Source organism: Acomys minous (assembly GCF_964271855.1).
Source record: "Acomys minous genome assembly, chromosome: 3".
Lineage (NCBI taxonomy): Eukaryota > Metazoa > Chordata > Mammalia > Rodentia > Muridae > Acomys > Acomys minous.
This window is the reverse complement of record NC_140485.1, coordinates 96,998,564-97,010,406: the sequence shown is the minus strand read 5'-3', so window position 1 is coordinate 97,010,406 and position 11,843 is coordinate 96,998,564. Positions and strand designations below refer to the sequence as shown.

The window sequence follows — 11,843 nt, the reverse complement described above, 5'->3', positions numbered from 1 at the left end:
AAGAAGATAACTTGGCAGAAATAGGCCTTTCTCAGCAACCGGGGACCCAGCTTCTTGGAGGAAAATAAACATAGTTGCCTGGAAAACGCATGCTTTCCTGGCTTCATTCGGCATCACTCTTATCTAAGCGCATGCTGATGGACACGCCAGTACCCTGAGGCGGATACAGCTGGAGGTGCAGCCTTAGAACAGTCCAGTCAGGAGGCTTTGGGCCCTGGAGAATTGGCACAGACATTGATAGTGCTTGCTGATCTTTTTCAGAGGACTTGAGTTTGATTCCTGGTACCCACACTGGGCGGTTCACAACCTACCTGTAACTCCGGCTCCAGGGCATCCAACACTGTCTTCTGGGATACGTTCTCAGCTCTTTTGTGTCCCTAATGGTTCCAACTTCTCTCCAGGCAGCAGACAACAATCGCTAATGGTGCTTGGTCCGGGCACCTCCGTGTACTTCACCAGAGGACTTTTAAGCAAGGCCCCCGAAGCATCTGGAAGCCAACAGTGAGGCTGATGAGACAAAAGTGGCTCTAAATCCAGGGGCACATGATCTGAGCTAAAGGCGTAATGCAGAACACAGAAACGGAAACAGTAGCTATAACATTTTTTTCCATTACATTTACTTATTTATGAGGGATGGCGCATGCCTCAGAGAGCAGAGGTCAGAGGACACCCTGAGGGAGTTGGGTCTCTCCTTCCAGTGTGTGAGTCCCAAGGACCAAACTCTTGCACCGCTTTTACTCACTGGGCCGTTTTTGCTAGGCCTGAGGAGCTGTTTTGTGCAGTTAGCCAGACACCATTTCCTGTGGCTGAGATGGACGAGTTCAGTATGGAATAGCATGAATCGTTAGGTTCCAGAACAATCTCAAGCAGCCATGTTTTAGATCCCTTATTGGTACTGCGGACTGAGGGCACCGAGTGTCCCAGGCAAGCGCTGTACCTACCTAAGCCCAGGAGTGAAGAAACATCCACTGCATCCCTCCCTTTGGCTCTCATACTATTGTAACAAAGGTCTCTCTCTAAGGAATTGGACTGTCCTTCAGGAATCGTGCGCTGGGAGAAGAGGCCTAGAGCCATGCAGAGGAGTCTCTCTTCACATCGTTCTGGCAACTTCCAGACCACTTGCAGGAGAGACTAGGGCTGAGAGATGGACGATGCAATGACAGACGGCCATCACTTGACCATCACTGCTTACTTATGCGTTGTGTCTGCCTTCCATTTAAGCCTCAGCCTTTTGTCAGGACCCCAAAAACGAACTGGAAGGGCATGGAAACACTATTTGTTCCTCTTCCTAATGTGGCCTCCCTGAGAAAACAAATCTCTGTTCGCTGCGGTTCACCATTACTCTTTTTAACTGGGTGGTGAGGGCCAGTGGCTGAGCCTAGGGTTGTCAGGCTGCCAGGGCTCAGTCTCAGCTCAGCTGTAACAGCACCGGCAAGCTCTGAACAGGCGCTCCAGGAACTCCAAATGCTAGTGTCCCGGAGAGGACCCCTACATCAGGAAGTAATAGGACATTTTATATCCCAGACCTTATTTCTTTTATTTCTTGACCTTATTCTGTCAAACCCTTTTAAGCTTCTGTGTACTTGGGCCGAGTGAGAAGCTATCCTGTTTTCTGGATTTAGAAAGGCCTGAAAATGAAGTAATTCTTGCTGAAAAGGTGTGTGAAAACAACAACAAAATCGCTAGTTGCCCATATGCCGTGGTAAGCATGGCTTCACTAAGGCAGTGGGTAAATCACAGGAATGGAGGCCCAGAGGAGGACAAAGGGCGTGGCAGAGGAGGACCGTGGAGTCATTATGCTTACTGTCAGTCATGCTTAGGTTTAGCCACGAGACTTAACCTCGGCTCTCAAAACTAATGTCCCAATAACTAGAATTATGAAAGATTTGTGATGTTTTTAAAAAGAGGTAAGATGCCGAAATGAAGGCTGTACGGCAGGGGGGGGGGTGTCGGGGGTGGGGAAGGGGGGAGGGGAGGAGGACTCGCCTCTTGGATTCAGGACATCTGGGAGCAGAGAAGCTATAGTAATGTCCCACTGCACAGGACACCCCCCCCAAAATTCCTGGTCCTGTCCATCAAGATCTGGGCTTCTAAATCTGCTACAAGTACTGGTTGAACCTCGTTGGTCAGCTTTCAAATGTACCCATATCAACCCTCCCAACCCAGCGTCCACTTTAGCCCTGTACAGCCAGGAGGACTGTGGCCAGCGAATCCCCGGCTGTGGATGGACGGTGAACTAGCAGCTCATGAGGAAAATCTTGGCTGGGGCCAGCATTGGGTTCCTTACGCAACATGATCAAGACCCTGGCTTATGTACCTAGGACTGAAAAAACACTTAACTCATTAGCTGGGGTCTCAGCTACACACACTAGCCCCAGTTCCTGCAGAAAATCTCAGGGTTGTGAGGAACTGGAAAGGGGCATTGGTGTGAGCCTTTGCTGAGTTATACCACCTGAGGAAAAGCAGATCTTAAAAAAAAAAAGAAAGAAAGAAAGAAAGAAAGAAAAGAAAAGAAAAGAAAAGAAAAGGGGTCTCATCCTGTAGCCCAGGACAGCCTGGAATTTACTCTGCAGCCCAGCTGGTGTCAAACTCTTGGCAATTCGTCATCAGCCTCCTGATGGTGGTGTTACGGCCTCCAGACCCAACTTAAGGCTGCATTTTATTGGGTCTTTCCTCAAGCCAACCATTTCTTCTTAGCCTTGGTAGCACAGGCCTGTAACCTCAGCACTCAGAGGTAGAAGAAGAGAGATCAGAAATGCAAAGTCATCGTTGTTGGGCACATAGGGAGTTTGAGGGCAGCCTGGGCTACATGAAACCCTGTCTCAGGCGTGTGTGGAAAGCATTTGCCATGCAAGCCCAATGACCTGGGTTTGGTTCCCAGGATCCGTGGGGGGAAGGAATCAGAATCAACTGTTGAATGTTGTTCCCTGGCAAGGGCATTAGGCTCTGTACTTGTGGGCCAAGCAGAGAGGAACTAGTTTACCTAAGTATTTTTGGTCTAGCCTTGTAATCAGCTAAGAGTTGCTCTGTGCGGCTGAGAGAGAACTCAGGTTGGGTCGAAGACAGAAAGGAGTCAAAGCTGGCTGCCAGTTTTTTCAGTCACGGCTTTACCTTTCAGTTCTGAAGGCAGGAAAGAGTAAACACACTGTGTTTATTATCTTCGGGCCACCGGCTAGTCTCCTTAGCGCTGGACTAAGAAGGAACTGCTGGCTGTTTTGCTGCTTTGGCTGGATAACTGGTCCTGTGGCCAGTGACACCTCCTCGCTGGTTTATCTTCAACCCGCAGCGAGTCCCAGGCAGCTTATCGTTCCCTCGCAGGCTGGTGCGTTTTTTTAACCCACAAGGGAATGTTAGCCAGCTTAGAGATTTTCCTTTCTAGTGCTTGAAATCTGTTTCCTGGGAGGGAGAGGCGGGATCAGCAGCTCTTGCCTAGGTCCAAACTCCACACTGGGTGCCTCACAACGGCCTGTAACTGCAGCTTGGGGGGGGGGCATCCTCTGCCATCTGCACTCACATGCACACACCACACATAGACAAGTGAGACAGGATCTTTAAAAAATAGTAAAATTAATAATAATAATAATAATTGTAAAAATCTGCCTTATTTGTAATTTCCTTTCTTTCTTTCTTTTTCTTTCTTTCTTTCTTTCTTTCTTTCTTTCTTTCTTTCTTTCTTTCTTTTTTCCCCCGAACCCAGGGCCATGCGCTTTCTAGGCAAGTGCTCTACCACTGAGCTAAATCCCCAACCCCTTTATTTGTAATTTTCTAACTTTCTCCATGCCTCATAAATTTCAGCAGTGGATACTTTTGCTCTGAGGCTTTCAGAGTAAATGAATTAATCATAAAGGCCCATCATTCCTCGATAATTAAGAGCAGTTGCTGTGGTGGCGGGTGAACAGGATGAACGGCTCAGCAGCTGGCGCCCTTGGTCTGATAGCAGTGGCCATATCACTACTGCATTGTCCTCAGGGTGTAAACTTTCTAGATTGCAGAAGAAACAAACTATTATGTTAAGCAAACACCCTATTCCTTCCCCTAACCCCCCAGTGGCCAGAAACCAAGAACAGATAGGAGCAAAGTAAGGAGAAAACTCCGTGCTCTTTTCTTTTCTTTTTCTGGTGATGAACTCGGGGCCTTGGCCCACGGAGCCTCATTGCCAACTTCATATATGTTTTTGTGGGGGGGGGGTTGAGGGGAGTACATGTGTAAGTGTGTGTGTGCGTGTTTGTGTGTGTGTGTGTGTTTGTGTGTAGAAGTCAGAAGCCCTTTTTGGTGTGGCTCCTCAGAAGATGCCCAGTTGTTTTTTGTTGTTGTTGTTGTTGTTATTGTTGTTGTTGTTTTGATTTTATTTTTGTCTGCTTTTTGAAAGTCCCTCTCTGGACTCTCAGGAATCTTCCTGCCTCTACCTGTCATCAGCGGGGAATCCACACCGCCTCTCCCAACTTCTTACAAGGCCACTAGAGAGTCAAGAGCACAGGTCTGCACAGCAAGCACTCCATTCACTGAACTAGCTTTGCAGACACTGCCCCCCACCCCAGCCCCCACCCCCAGTTTAAAACTCTTGATCCTAAAGCAAAGGTAGTCAGGCTCAGAGCCCTGGCTGAGCTCATGGAACCAGGGAGCCTGACTATAAACCTCATGAGTATCAGTCTCTATTCCTGGAGTGTTGGTGTAGCTCCCCTTTCCCCCAACTTTGCTACCAGCAAGACTCCGCCTTGCTGTGCTAAAAGATCAATGTCTAAGGCAACACTGGTTGGTGCATCAAAGGAAGGTAGTTCAGGTTTGCAGGAAGGAGGCTAAGGCGTCTGTGTTCTGTCTTGTTTCCTCAAGGCAATTTCATGTAGCACAGGCTGGCCATAACTCACCATTTTGTTCTAGAAGTGTGCCACATGTTCAATTGTGGCTGTTTTTAAAGAGTCGTGGGGAGTGTTTGTCCACAGTAGGTAAGTCCATCCTAGAGCCCTTCCAGCCCCACAGGCAAGACCCATGCCATTCAAAACTGATGCAGTCCCTCACCTGTTATAGGCGTGAGTGATGTTGTGAATAGAAACTCCTGGTAGATTCATGCACCCTAAGACAGAGGCTCTTTGGTGATACTGTCTATGCACTGGGAATTGGGAGTCAGGTCGGAATGTGTGAAAACAGGATGTGCAATGGAGTGGGCCTGTGTCCAAGGACAAGATGGTACCCTTTGGGAGAGTAGAGTGCCAATGGCTCCCTAGAAATGCCTAGAGAGTACCCAGTGAGTCTAGGAAAGAAAGAGTGGGCAGAGCGAGCACACACCTCCTCTTGTCTTTGCCCTGAAGGTTCTGTTATTGGATACCTAGGTCAGTGTCTGCAATCTTGAGTAGGAGCTAGTGGCTCTGGCTTTTACTTTTGAGTAGCATCTAAATGACACTTAGACACATGGCACCTTTAGCTTTTAGATGTACACATGGTTTTAAGGATGCATATAGCACTAAAGATGCCATGACCACCTGAAGTAAGTTATGTATCTAACTAGGGTTTTGGGTTCTGTTCTTAGTTTTTCGAGACACAGTCTCTCTCTGTAGCCCTGTCTTGGAACTCGCTCTGTAGACCAAGCTGGCCTTGAACTCAGAGATTCACCTACCTCCCAAGTGATGGGATTAAAGGCATGTGTCACCATGGCCAGGCTCTAACAAGAGTTTAAAGTGATTATTTGAAAGACTTTATGAGCTGGAGAGGTGGCTGGTTGGTTAAGAGCACTTGCTATTCTTGCAGAGGACCTGAGTTTTTTTTTTTTTTTCCCTAGTGCAGGCAGGGAGCTAACTCACAACCACGTGTAACTTTAGCTCCAGGGCATCAATCAATGCCCTCTTCTGGCATCCAACAGTCACTCAGGTGCCCATACCCCACACAGATACATGGGCATGCACATACTTTAAAATAATATAAATCTGGCCAGGTGTGATAGCATGTGCTTTTGATTTTCGCACTTGAGAGACAGAGGCCAGCAGATTTCTGTGACACCAAGACTATTCTGAAGTTTCAGCCTAGTCATGGCTACAAGACGAGAACAGGCCTCAATAATTAAATAAATAATAAGTAAATAAAACATTTAAAACAGAAATAGATTTCAAATTTACATTATAACACTAAGTTTTGCAGCTGGGCGTGGTGGGGCATGCCTGTAATCCCAGAACTCGGGGAGGCAGAGGCAGGCAGATCGCTGTGAGTTCCAGGGTAGCCTGGTCTACAAAGCAACTCCAAAACAGCCGAGGCTACACCGAGAAACCCTGTCTTGAAAAAAACAAACAACAACAAAAACCCACTAAGTTTTGACCCTATGTGAAAAAATATTATAACAAGCTTAATCATAATCCGACCATCTTTCTTACATTTCATTTATCAGCCAGGTGGTGGTGGCGCATGCCTTTAATCCCAGCACTTTGGGGGACAGAGACAGGTGGATTGCTGTGAGTTCGAGGCCAGCCTGGTTTACAAAGCGAGTCCAGGACAGTCAAGGCTACACAGAGAGGCTGTCTCAAAAACAAAAACAAAACAAAACAAAATTTTCATTTATCATGGACCTTTTTGTTCCTTCTGTTTTTGCCCTTGTGTAATCATCTTTAGTTTGGAATAAAATCTTATTTGATGATATAAGATCCTTTCTCATCAAAAAGCATATCCTTTTCTCTTTTTATAAAAATATATTTTATTGATTTATTCATATTACATCTCAATTGTTATCCTATCCCTTGCATCCTCCCATTCCTCCCTCCCTCCCATTTTTCCCTTACTCCCTTCCCCTATGACTGTGACTGAGGGGGACCTCCTCCCCCTGTATATGCTCATAGGGTATCAAGTCTCTTCTTGGTAGCCTGCTGTCCTTCCTCTGAGTGCCACCAGGCCTCCCCATCCAGGGGACGTGGTCAAATATGGGGCACCAGAGTTTGTGTGAAAGTCAGACCCCACTCTCCACTCAACTGTGAAGAATGTCCTGTCCGTTGGCTAGATCTGGATAAGGGTTTGAAGTTTACTGTATGTATTGTCCTTGGCTGGTTCCTTTTCTCTTTATTTTTATTTTTTAACCAAAAATATTTTCTCTACTTGATAGTTTCTTCTGCCTTCTTTTTCTTAAAACAAAACAAAAATGCTAATAATGAAAGCAACCCAGAAAACTGAATTTGAAGCATACAAGGAGGGGGACCCTGCTGGTCCTTGCCCCCTGTGCTCAGCTGTTTTTAGGGTTTCCTCGAGGTCTCAGCAGCAGACACTCTACCCTATGCAGGCTATGATGACAGGGGTGTTATGATAGTCCTGATATCATCTGGACTTTTGGTTTTTGTTTTGTTTTGTTTTTTTGTTTTTTTGTTTTTTGAGACAGTATTTCTCTGTGTAGCCTTGGCTGTCCTGGACTCACTCTGTAGAGCAGGCTGGCCTCGAACTCACAGTGATCCACCTACCTCTGCCTCCTAAGTGCTGGGATTAAAGGCGTGCACCACCACTGCCCGGCGACTTTTTTATTTAAAGCCTTAAAGGCCTACGGGGCACCTCTGACCATTTTCTTTACTCATCTTTCATAAAAAAATGATCTATCTGGAGGATGGTGTAAAGGCTGCTGGCTGTTGCCCTGGCCTCTTTAGCACCTAACTTAAAAGAATCCCAATGGGATTTCTCATTACTGGCAAAAAGACAGAGATTGAGTTTCTCTCGGTTGGAAATCTGGATCTTCTGGAGTTTAATACTCCAAGTCCCACGGTGAGATACCATGTAGGCTTGAATTGAAATGGCCCCATGTTCTGGAACTCTCCAAGAAGGGATCTCCCAGGGTGGCCTACGTGAACGCAAGTTCTCAGAAAGGCAATGAAAACCACACCCCTGTTAAAGGTGCTACCAGGCTGACTGTTTGGAAAGATGGTGAGAACGGAATGTTGCAAGCTCAGACCTCCTTCCTACACACTCTTTGCCCTCACCTGTGTCTGACCTAAGGCCCTTAGGACAGTCAGGTGAGACCTCTTGGAAGGCCTTAAATCAGTAGATAGTTTGTTTTCCACAATCTCAAAGCTAACGTGGTCACTGCTAGGGTATGAAAACCCCAGGAAGAGAGCCCCTCACTGTGTTGAGCCTGCCTGCCTGATGTTTTCAGGGATGTATTTTAAAAGATGTCTTGATTTTTTTTTATATATAACTTTATTTTTCCTTTATGTGCATTTGTGTTTTGCCTGTATGTATGTCTGTGTGAGTGTATCAGATTTTGGAGTTACAGACAGTTGGTAAGCTGCCATATGGGTCCTGGGAATTGAACCCCGGGTCCTTTGGAAGAGCAGTCAGTGTTCTTACCCACTGAGCCATCTCTCCAGCCCCAAGATGTTTTGGTTTATGACCTTCTTTTGTCATGTGAAATCTTCATAAGGCTATTTTCATTCAAAACAAGTTGTTTAGGAAATGTGAATTCTGGGGCCATTGTCACTCATATTTTGCCCAAGAAGAGACTATCTGTCGGCCACATGTTGAGGCACACACCTGTGATCCTATCACTGGAAAAGCTGAGGCAGGAGGATCACTGAGGGCTAAACACTAACCTGAGCTATATAGTGTCAGGCTAGCCAGTGGTGCACATGAAGACTCAGTCTCACTGCCCCACCCCTACCCAATCTCTTATTCCCTCTGAGATGAGAATTGTGCTACCCTTTGAGAAGGAGGTGGGGAGGGGAATTCTGACCTGGTTCGCCCTCCTCTCCACATCCCAAGCCAGAACTTTCCTGGCATCTCTGGCATTTAATCTTTGAGAGCCCGGGAAGTCTGGGAACTTGCTCTCTAATGCACACAGTGTAAGATGATGTACGCCATTGACCTTGTAACGACTTGTGACACTAGAGATGGGCTTCTGGCCTGCAGACTCAAACAAGTGAAACAATACAAACAACAACAACAACAACAACAACAACAATGTAGTGCTCTGTATATTTCCCTGCCACAGTGGAACAGCTGAGAACATCCACGGTACAGCCCAGGGCACAAGCTCACAGCCATGCCTTGTGCCTAGGAGTCTTCTCTTTTGTGGCAGGATTTCCACAGACAGTGCCTGAAGGAAGCTGGGACTCTGCCAGGACCCAGCGGCATTCCTTTGTATCCAGAAGCATGCCTCAGGGCTCTGCTGGGAGACAGTTACAGGCCCAACAGGGAGAGAGAAGAGTGCCAGAGAGGGTGGCATGCACCTAGGCAGGAGGGGAGCCCTGGCCTACAGTGCTGATTCCTTCCTCTGCCAGGCATCAGAGCAGTGGTCCTCAACCTTTCTAAAGCTGGGACCCTTTAATGCAGCTCCTCACGTTGTGCTGCCCAGCAGCCATAAAAGTATTTTCTTTTTCTTTCTTTTTTTTTAATTGAAAAATAAAATCATTCATATTACATCTCAATTGCTATCCCATCCCGTGCATCCTCCCATTCCTCCCTCCCTCCCACTTTCACCCCATTCCCCTTCCCTATGACTATGACTGAGGGGCACCTCCTCCTCTTGAATATTACGCTAGGGTATCAAGTTTTTTCTTGGTAGTCTGCTATCCTTCCTCCGAGTGCCATCGGGCCTCCCCATCAAGGGGACATGGTCAAATATGGGGCACCAGAGTTCGTGTGAAAGTCAGACCCCACTCTCCACTCACCTGTGGAGAATGTCCTGTCCATTGGCTAGATCTGGGTAGAGGTTGGATATTTACTGCATGTATTGTCCTTGATTGGTGCCTTAGATCGAGCAGAACCCCTGGGCCCAGATCCGCCCATCATAGTGTTCTTCTTGTAGGTTTCTAGGACCCTCTGTATCCATCTATTTCCCTATCTCCTATATTTCTCTCACCTTAGGATGTCCTCACCTCTATCCCACTTTCCTGGTAAATGAAGACTTTCATGAGACATGCCCCTTTGGCTAGTGTCCAGTTATAAGTATATATATACCATTTGAGTCTCTCTGCTCCTGAGTTAGCTCACTCATTATGATCATTTCTAGTTCAATCCATTTGTCCACAAATTTTGGAAATTTCTTGTTTTTAATAGCTGAGTAGTATTCCATAGTGTAAATATACCACAGTTTCTTTATCCATTCTTCTACTGAGGGACACGTAGGCTGTTTCCATGTTCTGGCTATTATGAATAAGGCCGCTATGAACATGGTTGAGCATATGTCCCTGTTGTATGCTGGAGCATCTTCTGGGTATATTCTAAGGAGTGGAATAGCTGGGTCTTGAGGAAGCCCTATTCCCAGTTTTCTGAGATAGCACCAGACAGATTTCCAAAGTGGCTACACTAGTCTGCATTCCCACCAGCAATGAAGGAGTGTTTCTCTTTATCCACATCCTCACCAGCATGTGGTGTCTCTTGAATCATAAAAGTATTTTCATTGCTACTTCGTAACTGGAATTTTGCTACTGTTATGAATCCTAATGTTTTCCTTGTGTTTTCCAATGGTGACCTCGGGGAAAAGGTCATTTGCCTCCCAAAGGGGTTGCCACCCACAGGTTGAGACCCCCTGCATTACAAACTTAATCACTGGGTAAGGAGGAAGGATGGAAGAAGAGGCAGAAAGATGCTGTATAGGACCCAGATGCCAAGAGAAGAGTGAAGTGGAGCTCGTTTCTGGCCCCTGCCTGCTCTGCTGGACCACCTTGCATAAGCAGGCCTTGGAATCAGTGCCATCTCTCCCTCTGGCAAAGCTAGAATGGGGTTAGTCCCCTTAGGGCCATGAAGGAAAAAGGAGCCCTGCTGGAATTCTGGTCTGCCTCTGGTGGCCCTGGTGGGGCTGTCTGAGGCCACCTCAGGAATCTCCGGAAGCCACCCAATAACACAGACTCAAAGGTGTGGAAGTGCAGTTTTGTTTCCAAGACTTTTTTCTTTTCTTTTCTTTTCTTTCTTTCTTTCTTTCTTTCTTTCTTTCTTTTTTTCAGTAACTTAGCAGTAAGTTTGAAACTCTTGCTTTAAGCAAAGGTACTACAGTAATTATATCAGGAACAGGCCATTTTCTGCACTGTCAAAATATATAAACGTTCCTTTGCACTTTCTTCAACACTGATCAACAGGCAGATTCAGTCTGTGTTACTCTGATTCAAGGCTTCAACAGTGCATTCAAAGCAGGCGAACTACATGGTGTACAGAACCTGTCTCATGCACAGAGGAGCCACACCCTTGTAGAACGCATTTAAGCCTTCTTCTTTATGCATTTTGGGAATGGCTCCCCTCAGTGTGTCGGCATAGCCAGGCTGGGTTTGAATTCGAACTTTAGCAGCTTCCACAGGAGCCAGGGCAACGTCAGCAAAGAATTCAGCACTGGCAGAAGCAGCTAACTATAGTGATGTATGCTACGGATAGGTGTTTTCCTCACCAAGTATGTTGCTACATAAGGCTTTGAAGACTTCATAAAAGCCGAACTTGCAGTGCCCTTGCACGGAAGAGCCAATCAAAGTTGGGCCCCATCCTTTAGTCAAACCACGAACACCATCTTCTTTCAGTATGGTGGAGAAGCCATTAAATATTCCCTTGTACTTCTGAGGATCCACCTGCATGCGGCATTTCCTAAGTCCAGGGGAACAACAGCAGTGTGTGTCAGCCCACGACTGAAGACCCTACCAAAGCCACACAATGCACAATACTTCATGGAGCCAAATTCTCAACTATATTCTTCCACCGCTGGGCGGTCAGGTGGTGAGAACGCCCGGGCAGGGCCCCGGGTGGTGGTGGTGGGGCGCTGCGGGAACCCTAAGCCCATCGTGCACCAGCTGCAGGTGTGGCGCGTTGAAGGGGTTCGCCCGCGCCAGGTGAGCCACGGACGAGTACATCCTCTTGCCTAAAATGGCGAACACCCAACCGCTTGCTGGGCAAGGCTATGGCTCACA

The 11,843-nt window shown here is 46.9% G+C and overlaps 1 pseudogene across 1 annotated transcript; it reads right to left on the bottom strand.

Annotated features, from left to right (window-relative positions):
* Positions 1-11,036: 11,036 nt before the first annotated feature.
* LOC311593822 (solute carrier family 25 member 3-like) lies at positions 11,037-11,843 on the bottom strand (annotated as a pseudogene). The gene has a single exon. The product of its transcript is annotated as a solute carrier family 25 member 3-like (transcript).